The sequence below is a fragment of the Lampris incognitus genome, chromosome 13 (assembly GCF_029633865.1).
Source record: "Lampris incognitus isolate fLamInc1 chromosome 13, fLamInc1.hap2, whole genome shotgun sequence".
Classification (NCBI taxonomy): domain Eukaryota; kingdom Metazoa; phylum Chordata; class Actinopteri; order Lampriformes; family Lampridae; genus Lampris; species Lampris incognitus.
The window spans coordinates 32,965,205-32,984,263 of NC_079223.1; the positions used below are offsets into that span (position 1 = coordinate 32,965,205).

General features: G+C 45.1%; 1 pseudogene; it reads right to left on the reverse strand.

Moving 5' to 3' along the window:
* Window positions 1-1,567: 1,567 nt before the first annotated feature.
* LOC130122503 (NXPE family member 3-like) lies at window positions 1,568-4,902 on the reverse strand (annotated as a pseudogene).
* Window positions 4,903-19,059: the final 14,157 nt, after the last annotated feature.

Below are 19,059 nucleotides of genomic sequence, written 5' to 3' on the forward strand. Positions count from 1 at the left end.
CATCCTAAAAAACATTTATATTACATTTAACTAACAAAAGCTGTCATTTCTCAAAACAATATGCTTGACAAAGAAATCCCACATGATGGAAAAACTAATCAATGATACAGTGATTCTGACACTTCCAAAATCCCAAATAACCATTACAGACAAAACAAAAAAACCCCCACATAACTGGAAACTATGGTAAAATATTTTGTCAAGGTATGGTCGATAATGTCCCCAGTTTGGAAACAAGAGTTTGACAGTTCAAGTTAAAACATTAGAAATAATTCTCTTAAGGCTGCTGCCTGCTTCGACATTTGGAATTGGGGGGATGTGCGTCTGACATATTTTGCCACCTTTGCGAAACCGATACTTTGAAGTCTACGTGTTATATCTGCATTTGTCGGACTCTTTGCAATGATACTGTTACGGTTTGTGGAAGACCCCAAGCGCACGACACCAGACAGAGATGGGGTTAGCCGAAAATTGGCGTACTTTATTCCTTACGCGTACAAATAGTCAAACACAGGGAGGCAATGAGCGACAAGAAAAACGGAAAGTCCAAGGAGAAAAACTCGCGGGTAATCCAAAACGGGAACACGGCAGGATACTAAATAGGATACTAAAACATAAACCAAGGGCTGGGGTGAGTTCGGAGAGAAAAGGACCGTGAGGGAAGAGTAGCCGCTACTGCGGGGAGGTTACAACACTAACTGACAACGGGCGCATGGGAGGCCACCAAACTTAAGCCCAGCCCTGACGGTTAAGCCCAGCCCTGACGAGCTGATTGGCTGCCGGCGCGGAGTGGGCGGGCCACGGCGCGGGGTGGGCGAGCCGTAACAGATACAGCCTTCTTGTTTATAATAACAATGAATGACTTTGCTGCCATGTTATTTTCTGATGAGATGTAGAAGGCTTAAAAATAGTTGATATAGGGGTGTTCGGGTAGCGTAGTGGTCTATTCAGTTGCCAACCAACACGGGGATCGCTGGTTCAAATCCCCGTGTTACCTCCGGCTTGGTCAGGCGTCCCTACAGATATAATTGGCCGTGTCTGCGGTGGGAAGCCGGATGTGGGTATGTGTCCTGGTCACTGCACTAGCGCCTCCTCTGGTCGGTCGGGGCACCTGTTCGGGGGGAGGGGGAACTGGGGGGAATAGCGTGATCCTCCCACGCATTACGTTCCCATGGTGAAACTCCTCACTGTCAGGTGAAAAGAAGCGGCTGGCGACTCCACACGTGTCGGAGGAGGCATGTGGTTGTCTGCAGCCCTCCCCGAATCAGCAGAGCGTGGGGTAATTGGCTGGATACAATTGGGGAGAAAAAGGGGGGAAACGCCAAAAAAAAGGAAAGAAGAAGAGTTGATATAGGTTTGATAAAGAATAGCAAACAAATAGGCGCCTATAGTTGATTAACTCTTTAGGACCTCTCCATTTGATGTGAGTGTGCTTGCTCATGTTAGCAACGTCAGGCCACGCCACGCTCACAACGGATGTGTGTTTGGTATTAAGACGGCGTTCAGCGCATACAAACTCAACCTCTGTGAACAATGAGCCCTCTGTCTTCACTGCCCTCTCCCTTTGTTAATTACTCTTCTTCTCTGGACAAATGTAAGACAGGAGGATGTCTATCATGTTCTTGATGATGGCTTGTGGCGGGTGGAGGTTGTGAGGGAGGTGGTGTGCCAGCGTCATTTCCCAGGCATCCACCAGCAGGATGTCCATTTCCTTAAACATGGCCCTGAGCACGGCGTCCAGCTGCAGCGAGTACCAATCGCTGTTGAAAAAGATCATGTCATTTTTCAGCTGTTGGAGGTTGGCCGAGCGAATCACCACGAGGGTCCCTGGGGCCCGGTCCAGAAGTCGCACCAGTGCCCGTCGGATGTGACGCAGCCGGTTGATGAAAGATGCGGATGGGTGGACCGTGGCAGCGGTATTTCAGGAGGATGTTGTGTGTGCTGTCCACTGCCATGTAGGGCCCGACCTGTTTAGGACTGTGTAGGTTGAACTCCTTTAACACTTAAAATGAAAAAAGAAGTGATTTAGAGGGGAGAGTTTTTCTGTAAGAGAGACCCATAAAGCTGTCGGTGCTATAAATAAATAAATAAATCACAGGACCAGACTAAATAGACTCACTTGGTACAAAGGCAGTGAGGTATTCAAACCACTGTCTGCCGGTGGAGTCCCCATACATGTTGACCACTTTGTCCTTCAGGCACTGAACAATGGCAGAGGGGTCATTGAATTGGTGCATCGTAATCCCGGCCAGTGGCCTCCATGAGCCCTGGTAGTAATATCCAGATGGTATGAACTTAACAGGCTTTGATTGCACGCTGCTGCTTTCTAACTCTGATTTATCTGAAATAAGAACAAGACGTGTTGCGGGTCATTTTAAAAAACACAACATGTACTATACATATCCATGTCCAATATAGTATCCATTCATATGATCCTTTACCCTTCGTCTTTGGTAGCACATTGATTCTGTCTGATCCTGAAGCCTGAATTTTAACTTTGAGGTTTACACCACTAGGATAAAGGAAAGAAAAAATGAATTTTACTTGATGTTGAACATAATAGTAATAACACAACAAACTAACAGCCCTTTGTGATATAATTTCCCCAGCAGCACGTTACAATAAGGCATACTTTATAAAGGGTTAATAAGTGGTGAGTAACTATAGTTAGTTGCTGTTGTACGCTGCAACAATTGACTTACGTATGAATTGGACAACATTTTCATGTTTTACTGGTCCACTGCTCACTGAGAATGTGAATTAACAGACCTAATCGGTCACATGGTTTCTGAGAAAACGTGTATGCCTATTAAGTTTTTATTAATGCATTATATCATCTTATTACTATTTTATAGTGTATTAAAGGTCACCTTGATAACAAGTCAGTTTGGTTTAAATTCAAAGTTTCTCACCAAAACACATTGTGCAGTGAAGCCTTTCATTTGAGGTCTAACAAACATATTGAATGCATTTCCTTCCTCATATAAAACATTTTCAAATTATTTATTAACTGTTTTGAGAGCTGCATTTTTTTCTTTTTTATATATCAGATGGCAATCTTCTCTTTTGATTTAGTGGATATGGCATATTACCGCCACCACCTGTGGAATTGCATGAAAAGGATATTTTAACACTACATACCTCTGGAAGAGCAATGCCTCTTCATTGGCGATGAGGTCTTTCTGGTAGCCTCCCATGGCATGGTTGATTCTGGTGTCGCAACTCAATGTCTTGGGCTTGTAACAGTACCAGGGCTCTGCTATGTGGTGGTCGGTGTAGTTGCACAGTGGCTGCTGGCTGGGAGGCAGACACATGTTACATATCGTGGTTTCAGAAAGGGAGTTGGAGTGGAACAGGCTCTTGAAAAACACCCGATCGGGTCTCTCCTTCCTCACCCTTCGCAGCACGGCCACCGCCTCGCTGGAGTGCACCAGCGTCACCTCCACCTGAACTGAGCCATCCCAGAGGAGCGGGAGGACAGCGGAATAAAAGTCAATCTGGTGGTCCACAACGCGACCCGCCACCCCGGCGATGAGCTCTGGAGAGTGCAGGCGGGCCACCAGGAAATCACCCCCATAGCGCTTGGGATGTCCCTGGAAGTCTTTAATTTGGACGAGCACCTCTATTTGGTCCCCGACGTGCCATTCCCTCCTTCCTCCCGCCCCTGGCAGGATGGTGAACAGGTTGTGAACGGGGCCACTCGTCTGCTGCAGGGGCGTCGCTGAGGCGGAGGAATGGGCTGGAGGTTCGGGCCATGAAGTGGAGTCTTGGAGGTAGCGCTCCTCCAGGGCTTCCTTGGGAGACAGCTCCTGGCCCAGATCGGTGCACAAGCTGTGGTTGTGGTACAGTAGTGTAGTTCCCCCCTGGGTGACGTTAGAATCCTGCTCTGGAACTGGTAGAGCCTTGAAACCGTTTGGCTGTTCGGATTCTGAGGAGAAAGAGATGTGAATTTGACTGCAGCAATGGAGGTCTTTTTGGAGGAAATACTTAAAATGATACATCGTTGAGCCCTACAGAACACCCACCAATGGTGTTCTAGGGTGTGAGAAGTATCAAATGCAAAAAAATGTCCAATGTTTACAGAGTGAAATGATATGTTAGCCGTTTTACAACCCTTAGCTCGCTGAAATGCTGTCTGGCATCATTTAGACTCGAACAGAAAAAAAAAACGTCCCTGATAACTTGAGAAGTATTGAGAAGCTTATCACTTTGCGGAAACATAAATAAATGAAGGTACAAGTGACAAGGAGATGTATCATGGTTTTTGACGATGGCATCGTTGAACTGTGCTGAGTCCCTGCAAAAAGATTCAGCAGCGTTAGGTTTCTCATTACAGAGGTGATCAGGAAGTGGAGGTTTTGTCTGTATGATTCTCAATGCCTGCCAAATATTTTTTAATGATGTCTGGGTTCAAAGAAAGGGAGCATGTCTCACATTACTAGTGACGCATTGTAGATTTATACTAAGAATTGACTTTGATGTAGAATAGTTCAGAAGTGGATGTACTTATGACACAACTTGTGATTTTCGAAGAAACAATCACTAGTCATCCTATGAAGAACATTTAGTTATAGTTTCTCAATAACTCCTTCTAGCCAATTCTAATGAAAAGGTCCATCTACGACTTGAATCATAACTTGTCATGAAACAGCCCAACGTTTATCCTAAATTTAAACATTTTCACCCATCTGTTTTTTTTTCTCCAAAGAAGAGTTAATCCTCAGTGTTATATTCCTTTCGGAGTCCCACATATCCTCTCTGCCAACACAACACAGACTCTTGTCAGTCTTGGACAATTTTGCTCCCCACCTCCAGTGTGATGATGTTGCGCAGCAGGAAGATGAGGCCGAACAACACCAACAGGAGGAGGATGAGGGGGTATTTGGGCAGAGTACAGGACATGGTGACCCCCTTCTGTTTCACATGTTCAAGCCCTTTCTCACATTTCGTGTTCACCATGCTGATGATGGCTCCATGTCGTTTTCAGCGCCTTTGGTACTGCATGGCACAAAATAAATAAATAAATAAATAAATAAATAATTGCAGGTAGGACAGACAAACAGATTAGCAATTGTGCAGCTTAAAATGTGGTTGATATCTTTCTCAGGTTGTAAAACCTAACAGTAAAGATTACAAAATGAAATGAGTAACTATTATGCAAATGTTTTTAAAAGTAGATTTACTTAACTGTATTTGGTTATGAGAACTCAGTTATTGGTGATTGTTTGTATAACTTTATCGGATTGAGTACCATTCATTTTATGTGGGATTTCAAGTGAACAATTTAATCAAATTATATTACAGTTGATTAATTTAAATTATGTGCCTTAATCAACCATCTCAAAATTACATCTGCACACTATATTCATATATATTTAGTCAACGGGTCTGTTGCTTGACAAATACAAGTACCGACATGTCTTTGTAAGATCTGTGGGAATTCCTCCCCACATCACTCCCCTTAGTGAAAATGTAATTTTTGTCTATTACCAAGTATCTCACCTCTTTTGAATATTTGATTCTTATTGGTCAGTTAAGGCACACTGCGATTGGTTATTGCTGAATAGTGGACCGCTGTCCAGACTGTTGTCAAGCTGTTTTCAGTTGAGCTGTCCGATAAGACCTGTTCTCAGGTCTATGTGGACATGTCCACACTGTTTGATTGGCATCTCCCTGACTAATTTAGTTAATTATACCTGTTAGAACAGAAAACTTACCCTTCTGGTTCTTTAGAGACATGATACAAGCTGACCTGACTTCATACCATACATACCTCCACCCAACCTCAGTTTCAGAAAAGGTCTACAAAAACACCTGTATGTGATGGTCTGGGTCTTAAATGTAGACTTGCACAGTCAGCCCTATATCACATTAGCTCATCCTAGGCTCAGGATATAGGTTATCAAATAGGCATATCAGTGATATGCAAAACTTGTGCAACACTGGTCGTCATCATCTAGACCAGGGACGGGCAATATTATCCAGAAAGGTGGGTGAAAGTTGTTGTTCCAACCAAGCAGTTACATGCCTGATCCCACTAATCAACCAGTAGAGTCTTTGCTGACGAACTTGATTAGGAGACACAGGTGTGTAATTGCTCGGTTGGAACAAAAACATTCACCCACACTGGCCCTTTCTGGATAAGATTGTCCACCCCTGCTCTAGCCCCTTCACATAGTTCGACTTCCTGCTCCCAGACACAGTTGATTCTCAATGTATCCTTTCCAGATTGATATCTAGCTGGGTAAAAACTAAGCTGGTGAGATTTAGGCGAGCTGCACAATGCTAAAATTAATGTGATTCACGTTAGCAAGCTAAATAAAGAAAAGTCTGGTCACAGGGTTCCCACGCGCCCTGGAAATCCTGGAAAATAGCTGCCCAATTTTCCAGTTATGGAAAACGCATGGAAAATGAGAGAGAAAAAAAACTAAAATGTCCTGGAAAATAGTGTTGTCCTGGAAAATTATTTCAACATTCTTCTATTTCCCTTTAGCTTAGAATTAACTACTAGGCGATCTATCGAAGCTCCCCAAAATGAATATTTCCCATATTTCTCACCTGACACAAACACACACACACACACACACACACACACACACACACACACACACACACACACACACACACACAAACAAAAGCCCACACGAAGCTCCCAGTTCTTGAGTCGTCATGCGCTCCATTTGGTCTTGTTGTCATGTTGTTAACGTAGCTTATTAAACTAAAGACAAGTAGTCTACGGATTGATTGACAAAGAAAACAGGAAATATTGGCTACTTTGCATTTGAGGCGAATTATCCAAGAAAGGCAAAGGATTCCAGCAAGCCCAACTGTATGCAAGCGATGCTACAGATGAAGTTCAAGTTTGTGAGTTTTCTCCATCCCTACTTGCTAGCTTGTTTTGCCTGCAAAGTGTGGTGTATTGATAAATGTTCTATCATTCACTGTGGATACGGAACTACTTATTGTTCACATGTTGTTGACCGGATGTAACCCCGCCCAGAAAGGATATAAATATTAGGTGCAAAAGCGCCAAAACCCAGAACTGCGCTCTCCAATGCCTTGACAGTCAGGTGGACATGTACAGCCGAGAGATATGAATAAAAGCTCCTTTACATAAAGTCATCTCCGGGTACTTTGTTAAGAGTTGGATAATAATGAATGAATCAATCAATCAATCAAGTTCCATTTTATATAGCGCTTTTCTAGCTGCAACAACCACTCAAAGCGCTTTACATTTCTGGTCAAATCTGAATTTCAGACACGTGTTACAATAGAACACAAGCAGTTTTCTGTACAATTGCTACCTATTTCGTATGCGTAAGGCCAACGAAATGTGATTTACAACGATTAATGTGGTGTTCCCAACACAGAATATTAACCAGTGGGGTTTTGTTGGTTTTGAATGTGCACCGATCAATGTGATTGGTGCTGAATGAGGTGGAGGTCGTCTATTGGTTGTTCCTGAATAGTATATAAAGCAGAATCGCCACCAGGGCGTTCTCTTGGTACTCCGCTCTACTCGGGATAGCTAGGTTGTTACAGAGTAATAATAAATATACTACGTTACTGTCATAAGTCTGCCGTGTGCACTTTCCAGTTATCTGCTTAAACAGTTTAGAACATTATTAGTGTTTCATACACGACAGCTTTGGCGACGAGGATGGGATGTTTAAGTTGGAAGTCACAGAGTTCGCATGCCAAGCAGCTCCAGGGAGGCAGAAGTAAACGACGAACAACCAGTGTAATGTCCGTAGACGCCTTGTCTTACTGACATAAGAATAATTCAAGAACGAGCCGACTTTGTAGGTTCTTTACTGTGTAGCTTTTACTAGCGTTCATCCGACATACAACCTTCATCACCATGCGCTTCTCACTTCCTGTATACGTCACACGCACTGCACGTACACCCGTGAGTAGGTCAAGTTAAACACGTGACCTTTCATTCATTACATCTCCCCCTCTAAGATGATTTTCTAACCTGTATATCACCCCCCTTTTCACAAAAAATAAAAAATCCCCCACAATACACAAGTCCATACGCCTCACAAATCCAGCCGGATTGCAGGCTTGCTCACCCTGCCAGAGCGAGTAACATATGGTGTGGAAGTTGGCATTTCTGCTGCTCGGGACTTATCCGTGTTTCCACTCTCCCCTGGAGTGACATGGTCAGGATCCCTGCTGACAAAGGTGAGTGTTTTAGGTGTGGCCAACAGGTGGCGCCTGTTCCTTCTGTAATGTTCACCTTGAGCTGTCTCCACTATGTAGGATCTGGGAGTGGAGCTCTGACTGTGAACAACTGCTGGCATTGTCCATGTTTTCTGTCCATCAAGTTTGGTGAGTACTGCGTCACCCGAGTTCAGTGGGCGCAGTGTCCGCACGCCGTTCCTGCGGTTGTAGTAGAAAGCCTGCCTCGATTTGGCTGCGGCGTCAGCGGTTTTGATCAGTTCCTCTTTAGGCCAGGCCGGTTTCAGGTTATGCTGCAATGTGGGTAAGGTGGTTCTGAGTCTCCTACCCATGAGCAATTCCGCTGGACTGGCTCCAGTGGAAGAAGAGGGTGTAGCTCTGTATGTCAACAGGGCGAGGAGAGGGTCTTCCTGTCTTAATATGCTTTTGGCTATCTGAACAGCCCTCTCTGCCTGTCCATTACTCTGCGGGTAGTGTGGGCTTGAAGTCACATGGATGAAATCATAATCCTCACTGAACCTCCTCATCTCTTCTGAAACTAGCTGTGGCCCATTATCGCTAACTACAATTTCAGGGATACCAAAACGTGCAAATGTAGCCTTCAGCCTAGCTACAACCTGACTGCTAATAGTTGTTGGTAGATTTAGGATCTCCAAAAACCTGGAATAATAGTCAGACACTATCAAGTAGTTTTGCTTTTTGTACTCACACAGGTCTATGCCAACTTTCTGCCATGGTCTGGATGGGAGCTCACTTGACATTAAAGGCTCTTTTCTCTGTGTGTTCTTGTGTTCTCTGCAGAATTGACATTGCTGTATCTTTGTTGTAATGTGCTCTGTCATTTTGGGCCACCACACTGACTGGCTAGCTCTCTCTCTGCACTTAACTATCCCCTGGTGCCCGTCGTGTATTCTGTCTAAGATCACCTCCCTCATCTCTGTGGGAATGACGATACGACTGCCTCTGATGACTAAACCATCTACCGCAGATAACTCCCCTCTCACCTGATAAAAGTCTCTGACTGTCTCCGGCACTTTATCGACATACTCAGGCCAGCCGTGTCTGATGAAGCCCAACACTGTCTGGAGCTGCAGATCCCCATCCGTGCTCTGTTTTATCTCCTGCATCCTTTGAGGTGTGGCAGGCACCTGGCACACGATGGCATCAATGTGCGCTGCAACATCATCATGAGAAGCACCATCTCCGTAGCACTGCTCTGGGCCTCTGGAGAGTGCATCAGCCACAGCTAAAGTTTTGCCTGGTGCGTATTCAGCCACTGCATTGAAACGCATCAGCCTCATTAACAGTCTCTGGCACCTAATGGGCACATTATCCAAGTCTTTGCTGTTCATGAGAGGCACTAGTGGTTTATGATCGGTGACAAGTCTGAAATTGTCAAGCCCAAACAAGTACTTCTCGAACCTTTCACATGCCCAGACGCTGGCTAAGCACTCTTTCTCGATCTGTGCGTACCTTGTCTCTGCGTCACTCAGCCGTCGGGAGCAGTAGGCCACGGGCTTCCAGTGTTCCCCGTGCTGCTGGAGCAGAACGCCTCCCAGCCCGTAGCTGCTGGCATCTGCTGACACCACCGTAGCCTTAGTGACGTCATAAAAGGTGAGTACCGGGGCGGTGGCGAGTGCTGCTTTAAGGTCTTGGAATGCTGTGTTCTGTGCAGGTCCCCACAGCCACTCTGTTGTTGCTTTAAGCAGTCCATAAAGCGGCTGACCTACAGTGGACAGCTCTGGGACGTATTTTGCCAAATAGTTCACCATCCCGAGGAACCTCTTGAGTTCCGTCACGTTCTGGGGCTGAGGAAAGTTCTCTATTCCGGCCACTTTGTCCGGGTCAGGTCTGACGCCTGCCTCGTCGATGATGTGACCAAGGAAGCGGACTTGTTTCTGTTTGAACTTGCATTTCGCTTGGTTAAGTTTGAGACCTGCTGTTTCAATGACCCCCAGCGCCTCTGCTAGGCGCCGGTCATGGATTTCCTCAGTCTCTCCATGTATAAGGATGTCATCCATGTACACCTCTGTGCCCTCTAGCCCGGTCAGAGTTTCCGCCATCTTTCTCTGGAAAATCTCTGGAGCACTCGTTATACCAAATGGAAGGCGGCAGAAAGCATACCTCCCAAATGGGGTGATGAAAGTGGTGAGCCCCCTGCTGTCTTCATGCAAGGGGATCTGGTAAAACCCACTTGCTGCATCCAACGTTGTGAAGAACTTTGACCCTGCGAGCCTTGGCATTATTTCCTCCATAGTGGGCAGCACGTATTTCTCACGTTTCACCGCTCGATTCAGCCTCCTGAGGTCAGCGCAGCAGCGAACCTCTTTCTTGTTCGGTTTCAGCACCGGCACCATAGCGGCGCACCATTCTGTGGGCTGAGTCACTTTTTCAATAATGCCCTCATTTTCCATGCGCTGCAGTTCTTTCTTAACCAGTGGTACAAGTGGCAGCGGTATCCGTCTGGCTGTATGCACCGCGTATGGCTGGGCACCCTCCACCAGAGCTATTTTCACTGGGTCTGTTTTCAGCAGTCCACTTGAACCGAAAACTCCACTGACCTCATTCATCCGCTTCACTAGACCCATCTCCACTGCCTCTGGACGACTCAGCAGACAGCTGCCTCTCCCCTTGATCACATACACTGGAAAGGAGTATTGTTTCTCCTTGTAGTTGGTTGTGGCTTGAAACTGTCCTATGCAGCTGATGTTTCCACCTGGGCTTATGAAGTATGTGTCAGGAGGTCCCAGTTTTATGTTTGGCTTCAGCTTTTTAAATGTCCCTTGGTTGATAACAGTAGCGTCAGCCCCCGTGTCAATTTTAAAGGTTATTGGTACATCACTTATTGTTAAACTAACAGTCCAATCTTCCTGACTGCTCTCTTTGCCAACTTCTCCCAGAAAGTACAGCTGTTTAACCTCTTCAGTGACTTCTCTCACCGCTTTAGAGTGACATACACGCTCCCAATGTCCCTTTTTATGACACTTGTTGCACTTACTGTTCGTTGCAGGACACTTCCGCTCATCGGTGTGCTGCGTCTTGCCGCACCTCCCGCATTCATCTACTTTGTTGGTTGCAGGTCTGCTGCCACCATGACGCTGTCCGCCCTTTTTGTTTTGGCGTCCGTCCCGCCGTCGGACAACATTGACGTTAGCCAGCTGGGCCTCTGGTTGGTTAGCTTGGAGGCTGAGCTGCTTTGTTATTGCCTCCGCCTGGCGCACTTGTTCAATGACTTTCACCAGAGTAAGGTCCGCTGTGAGCTGGAACTGACGGGAGAGCACCTTATCTTTTGTGCCCACTACCAGACGATCTCTGATATGTTCATCCCTCTTGTCCCCAAACTCACAGTGTTCAGACAGCTCATACAATGTCCGGATGTACATCTCCGCTGTCTCTCCTGGCTGCTGGCTACGTTGATAGAAGCACGCCCTCTCATGTATGATGTTACGGCGGGGAATAAAGTAGTCGTCGAACTTTTTCAGTACGATATCATAGTCCACTTTATCACCCTCCGCCGCGAAGTCAAACGAGCTGAATATCTTTTCAGCCTCGCTTCCCATTGCATAAATCAGCGAACTCACTTGAATCTCCCCGTCGTCTTTATCCAGCTTTGTCGCGAGCCTGAAGCGCGAAAACCGTTGTTTCCACTCCGGCCATTCAACGGGGCAGTCAAACTTGAATTCACTCGGCGGATTAAACTTCGGCATGACCGCTCGTGTTCCGATACACAGACTATTCTGACACCATGTAATGTCCGTAGACGCCTTGTCTTACTGACATAAGAATAATTCAAGAACGAGCCGACTTCGTAGGTTCTTAACTGTGTAGCTTTTACTAGCGTTCATCCGACATACAACCTTCATCACCATGCGCTTCTCACTTCCTGTATACGTCACACGCACTGCACGTACACCCGTGAGTAGGTCAAGTTAAACACGTGACCTTTCATTCATTACAACCAGAGAGACGTTCGGTGAGTGAAAGGACCGTCGAACAGAAGATGGCATCCGGTAAGCCAGAAGATTTCCACTTCGAGGAAAGTGAGGAACGTTTTGATAGTTATCGCCAGCGGTTAGAGCAGTACTTCGCAGCAAATGGATTGGACACTCGAGATGAGAAAACCAAAGCGGTATTTCTTATGGTGGTAAGAAAAAGGGCGCATAGCTTGCTGATGGATTTGTGCGCGCCAGATAAGCCATCGGGTAAAACATATGAAGTACTGGTGGGAATGCTAGAAAAGCACTACATCCCGAAAACCAACTTTATTGCCGAGAGATGCAAGTTTCACGGAAGAAACCAAAAGGAAAACGAAACAATAAGTGAGTACATTGCAAGTTTGAGAAAGTTAGCAGCCACATGCAAATTTGGAACATTTTTAGATGAAGCACTGCGTGATAGGTTTGTCTGTGGAGTTAAGAGCAGTGAGCTAAGAGATCGGTTACTCAATGCTGCTCACACAAAAGACTTAACGTTACAGCTTCGCAGTAGAAATGGCATTTTCTTTTGAGGTAACAAAAGGCAACAGTGCGCAACAGTTTGCACAGAAAGGCTATAAAGCTAATGTGGTAGAAAAGAAGGCTAACCTAAAGCATAGAGAGGCTACGGTAAAGTCTACAGCTAATGGAAAGCCCTGCTATCGCTGCAATGGAAAAGGCCACAGACCGGATGAATGCAGGTTCAAGGACGCAGAGTGTCACCAGTGCAAGAAAAAGGGACACATCGCAAAAGCATGCCGTTCACCTAAAGAAGGACGCTATGGCAAGGCATCGAAAGGGACCAGGCATTTGGAATGTTGCCACGCTCTCAAGCACGGGACATGTACAAATTCCAGCGCTATCAAGCAGCAGGGAAGACTTGGTTGCAACGCTCCCCAGCACGTGGACCAGAGCAACGCTCACAGTCTTCGGGCAGATGGAGATCCTATCCAGCCTCAGCTCTGCAGTGCCAGAGACGACTGCTGTGTGCCGACAAGGTGCATGGTGGATGCTGTACAGAACATTGACACTGGTCAGACATTGGACAGTGGAGGGGCCGAACTTTTTGCAATGGACACGGGTAAAGGTGACATTGTGAAACCCTACTATGTGTATGTCAGTGTAAGTGGTACAAGGGTGAAAATGGAGGTAGACACTGGCGCAGCCGTGTCAGTGATATCTGAAACTCTACTTAAACGCAGGTTTAAAGATGTGAAACTTAGTCCTGCAAATTGTGTGCTGAAAACCTACAGTGAGGAATCATTGCCATTGATAGGAAAATTCACAGCAAAGGTGAAATGCAAGGAACGCTCAGAAAAGCTAGAACTACTAGTCGTGAAAGGAAGAGGTCCTGCATTAATGGGCAGAGACTGGATAAGTCAATTAAAGCTGGACTGGTCAAGAGTCAACAGAGTGGCTCCTGATACAGTGGATGATGTGTGTGCCAGACATGCATCAGTGTTCAAACCTGAGCTAGGCAAGTTAAAAGGTATTGAAGCCAGACTACATGTAGTTCCAGATGCAGTGCAAGTTCTGTAAGCCTAGAAACGTGCCTTATGCATTAAGAGAAGCCGTAGAGAGAGAACTGGCAAAATTGGAAGCTGAAGGTGTCATCTCACCCATTAATTACAGTGAGTGGGCAGCTCCAATAGTTTGTGTGCCTAAAAATGATGATAGTGTGAGAATATGTGGAGACTACAAGGTCACCATCAATCCATGGTTGAATGTGGAACAGTATCCACTACCCAAAACCCAAGATTTATTTGCTAAACTAGCAGGAGGTCAGCAGTTTACCAAATTAGACTTGTCGCAGGCTTATCAGCAAGTTCTGTTAGAGGACAGTTCAAGACATTACATAACTATCAACACACACAGAGGGTTGTATCACTACAATAGGTTACCCTACGGTGTTGCTAGCGCCCCTGCTATTTTTCAAAAGATTATGGATCAGGTTTTTCAGGGCATGGAAGGGGTCATCTGTTATTTAGATGACATCTTAATTACTGGAAAAGATACAGAAAGGCACCTGACTAACTTGGAAGAGATGCTTAGTAGACTTGAAACTTACAATCTCAGGGTTAAAAGAGAGAAGTGTGCATTCATGCAGAACAGCGTTTCATACTTAGGGCATGTCATTGATGCCATGGGCATACATCCAATGAAGGAAAAGACAGATGCTATTCAGAGGGCTCCAGTTCCGAAAAATGTAACTGAACTCAGGTCATTCTTAGCTCTGTTAAACCACTATGGGAAGTTTATCCCTAATCTATCTACTCTGATTCAGCCAATGACAGCATTGCTGCATAAAGATGCAACCTGGGAATGGTCAGAGAAATGTCAAAGTGCATTTGATAGTGCAAAGAAGTCTCTTCAGTCAGATAAATTGTTAGTACATTTTGATACAGAGTTACATATCATACTAGCATGTGGTGCTTCTCCTTATGGAGTTGGTGCTGTAATCAGCCACAAAATGAAAGATGGAAGTGAGAGACCTATCACATTTGCATACAGAATGTTAACTAAAACAGAACAGAATTACTCTCAACTGGAAAAAGAGGCACTGGGTCTTGTTTTTTGAGTTATGAATTTCCTTCCTTTATGGAAGGAAATTCTTGTTATTGACAGACCACAAGCCACTGTTGAAAATTCTGGGGCCTAAAACAGGTGTGCCAACACTGGCTGCCGCTAGATTACAAAGGTGGGCTCTAATTTTGGCAGCGTATACATACGAAATCCAGTACAAGAAGTCAGAGTAGCATAGCAATGCTGATGCTTTATCAAGATTACCTGTGAAGCCTGATGTAGATGTGGTGTCAAACCCAATTTACAGAGTGTCTTACCTGGAAGACTTACCTCTTACTGCTAGAGAAATAGCCAAAGAAACAGACAGAGATCCTGTGTTAAGAGTGGTGAAACAGTTGGTGTTAACTGGATGGCCTAAACATGTACAGGATGAGTAACTGAAGCCTTATTTTCAGAGAAAATTAGAGCTTAGCATTGAGGATGATTGTTTATTATGGGGTTACCGTGTGGTAGTGCCTGATAAATTAAGAGACAGGCTATTGTCTGAATTACATGAGCACCACTGGGGAATAGTTAAAATGAAGTCCCTCGCCAGAAGTTTATTCTGGTGGCCTACATTAGATGACAGTATTGAATGTGAAGTGAATCAGTGTACTATTTGTCAGCAGCAGCGTAGTATGCCTGCTACCGCACCGATACATATGTGGAAATGGTCTTCGAGTCCATGGGAAAGAGTACATCTTGATTTTGCTGAGGACCACAAGCAGATGTTTTTAGTAGTGATGGATGCCTATGCTAGATGGCCAGAGATAGTTACCATGTCCACTACTACTTCATCTAAGACAATTGAAGCAAAGAGAAATTTATTTGCAGCTTATGGGTTGCCTAAAGAGGTTGTAACTGATAACGGACCTCAGTTCGTATCGCAAGAGTTTGAGTCATTTTTGACTAAAAATGGAGTAAAACACATCAAGTCACCTGCATACCATCCTGCAAGTAATGGTTTAGCTGAAAGATTGGTCCAAAATCTTAAGAAATCCCTTGCAAAGAATAGAGCCATTGGTGGTATGACGCTTGAGCACTGTGTAGCAAATTTTCTGATTGGGTACAGAAACACACCTCATATTAAGACAGGAAAGACCCCAGCTGAGCTATTTCTGAGAAGACAGGTGCGAACCAGGTTGTGTCTTATCAAACCAAAGTTCTCTCAGAGAATGCAGACCAAGTCTGAACCAAATCTTCCCCGTGTTAGGTCTTTTAAGGTTGGTCAACACGTGTTGGTAAAAAATTACAGGGGAGGGGAGAAATGGTTGAATGGAGTTATAAGTGAAGTGTTGGGTCCTGTCACATACAGTGTTGAAGTAAATGTAAATTGTGTGAAAAGACATGTGAACCAGATGTTGGGTGTCAAGGGAAATCCAAATCAGACTCAAATGGACTCTTGTGATAGAGCTTCTTGGGAGATTGATGATTTCAACGCAGACACTGATGCGTCAGAACATCCTGAACCACAGGTTGTGGAAGAACGACCTGTAGAACCACCACCGCCAGTTGTGGAAAGGAACACTCGTCCTGTGAGAGACAGACGTCCTCCTGATAGACTGAACTTGTGACTGACATGCAGATTGGTTATTGAAAAAAAAAGAGAAAAGAAATCTGTAGTGTAATGTATGGTTACTGTTGAAGAAATACTGTACATGGTTATGAGCTTAAGAGCAAAAAGGATATGTTAGAATCCTAGAAAAAAAATGAAGTTGAATTTACAGGGGAGGAGCTGTGGTGTTCCCAACACAGAATATTAACCAGTGGGGTTTTGTTGGTTTTGAATGTGCACCGATCAATGTGATTGGTGCTGAATGAGGTGGAGGTCGTCTATTGGTTGTTCCTGAATAGTATATAAGGCAGAATCGCCACCAGGGCGTTCTCTTGGTACTCCGCTCTACTCGGGATAGCTAGGTTGTTACAGTGTAATAATAAATATACTACGTTACTGTCATAAGTCTGCCGTGTGCACTTTCCAGTTATCTGCTTAAACAGTTTAGAACATTATTAGTGTTTCATACACGACAATTAACTTATTCACATGTGTTGTGTCCATATACATACATAGTGATGCATTGTGTTCTGTTAAAGCTATTTACGTTGGAGACCGCTAGGTGGCACTACTATGGTTAATATGTTCCAGGTACTTTGAGTTACGTGTGTGTAGAAGGAGTAGAAGAAGTAAAACGTGTCGATGAAAAACAGTGCTAAGTAAAGTACATGCGCCCCTGGACCTCTGCTTCGTGTGCTGATGTCCGATACTGAACCAACTACACAACAAAGTGGCGACGAGAGTAGTAGTGACGAAGAGATGGCCTTGCTCTCCTTGCAACCTCCTGTCGTGTTCCTGGAGTGCCCAGGTGAACCGAAAACCGCATTTGCTGCGTGGAAAAAGTTGTTCGACAATTACCTGCTTGCTATCGGGGGAACTGACTTTCCTGCCGAGAGAAAGAGAGCCTTGCTAGTTCACTGCTTAGGAACAGAGGGACAAAGAATCTACAGCACCTTGCCGCTCACGGCTGATACCTGCGATGGATATGTGCAAGCTTTGGAGGCGTATTTCACTTCGAAACTGAACGTTGTTGCCGAGAGGTACCGCTTTAGGCAACGAGCTCAAGCTGTGGGTGAGTCAACGGATCACTATGTGGCAGCGCTGAGCGAGCTCGTGAAGAGATGTAAGTTTGGCAATATGGAAAGTGAAATGCTGCGTGATCAGATCGTAGAGAATACAAATAATCCTCGTATACGTGAGAGACTGTTAATGGAGGAGGACCTGACACTTGATAGAGCTTTGGAAGTAGCTAGGCGTACTGAAGATGCTATAGCTGATGCAAAAGTCATTGCTGATGGTGACACAAAGCACGTCGCCGCCGTTCAAGTGCAAAAGAAGGCGCGCAAGCCAAAGTACAAGACCGTTCAGAAAACGGATGCAACCCACACATGCTATCGTTGTGGTTCAGCTGACCACCTAGCCAACGATAAATCCTGCCCTGCGAAGGACTGCAAATGTAAAACATGTGGTAAGATGGGAAATTTTTCTAGAGTGTGCAAATCCTCCCAAAAGTCTGATAATGAAGTGACTGTGCCTGATATTACTGTCTTAACTGTTAGTTCTACAACTGAAACAGCTGCTAAGCTAATGTGTACTGCACCTACTACTGCAAAGGCATGTACTGTTGAGTTACTTGTTGATACAGGGTCTGGTGTTTCTATACTACCTGAGAATGTTTGCAGTGAATATGTTGGTTCAAGTAAGCTAAGTGAACCTAGAATGCAGCTTGTTACATATTCCAGAGAGAAGTTGAATATGCTAGGATGTCTTAAAGCTGACATTACTTACTATGACAAGAGTGCCTCCACAGACTTTTACATAGTGAAATCAGTGACACCTATACTAGGTATGGACCTGGTGACTGCTCTCCAGCTACAGATCAAAGGAGGACAGTTAATACCTGAGACTGCCAATGTTTGTGCGACACGCCACCAAACTGAAGCTCCGCCCACTACCAGCAAACAGAAAAGTGAGACTTCAGCTGCGTTTGGATGTGCAAAGGACTTTGTACACAAAGTGAAGGTACGACCAGAAGTGAAGCCGGTACAACAAAAGCTTCGAAGCTTATCACTTTCAGTCCATGATGCCATTTCCGATGAACTCAAGAATCTGTAGGAAAAGGGGATTATTGAGAAAGTTGATGCATCTGAATGGGTATCCCCAATTGTAGTCACTAAGAAGAAGACAGGTGGCATACGCATGTGCGTCGATTTGAGGGAACCTAACAAAGCAGTAGTCATTGACAGCCATCCCTTACCACTGACTGAGGACATACTGTCTGAGCTGCGGGGATCTGTCATGTTCTCTACCCTGGATCTCAAATCTGCATACCATCAACTGAAGCTGCATGAAGAGAGCAGAGGGTTCGCCGCTTTCATTACACATGAAGGCCTGTACCAATACTGCAGAGTTCCTTATGGACTGAGTCCTGCCCCTGCTACATTTCAGAAGATAATTACAACGATCCTCAGTGGCCTCAAAGGGGTGTAATGTTACCTCGATGATGTAATCATCCACGGATCCTCAGAAGCTGAACATGAGGCCAATCTCCGTGCTGTGCTGCACAAAATCAATGAAGCGAGACTGAAATTCAATGTTGACAAATGTCAGCTCCGTCAAACTACTCTGAGCTTTCTTGGCCAAAAGATCAGTACAGAAGTTCTGCAGCCAGATGACTCTCATGTCACTGCTATCCTGAATGCCCCGTCCCCCACTGATCCTGCAACCCTGCTCTCATTTCTTGGTCTGAGTGCATTTTACAGCAAGTTTGTGCCCAACTACGCA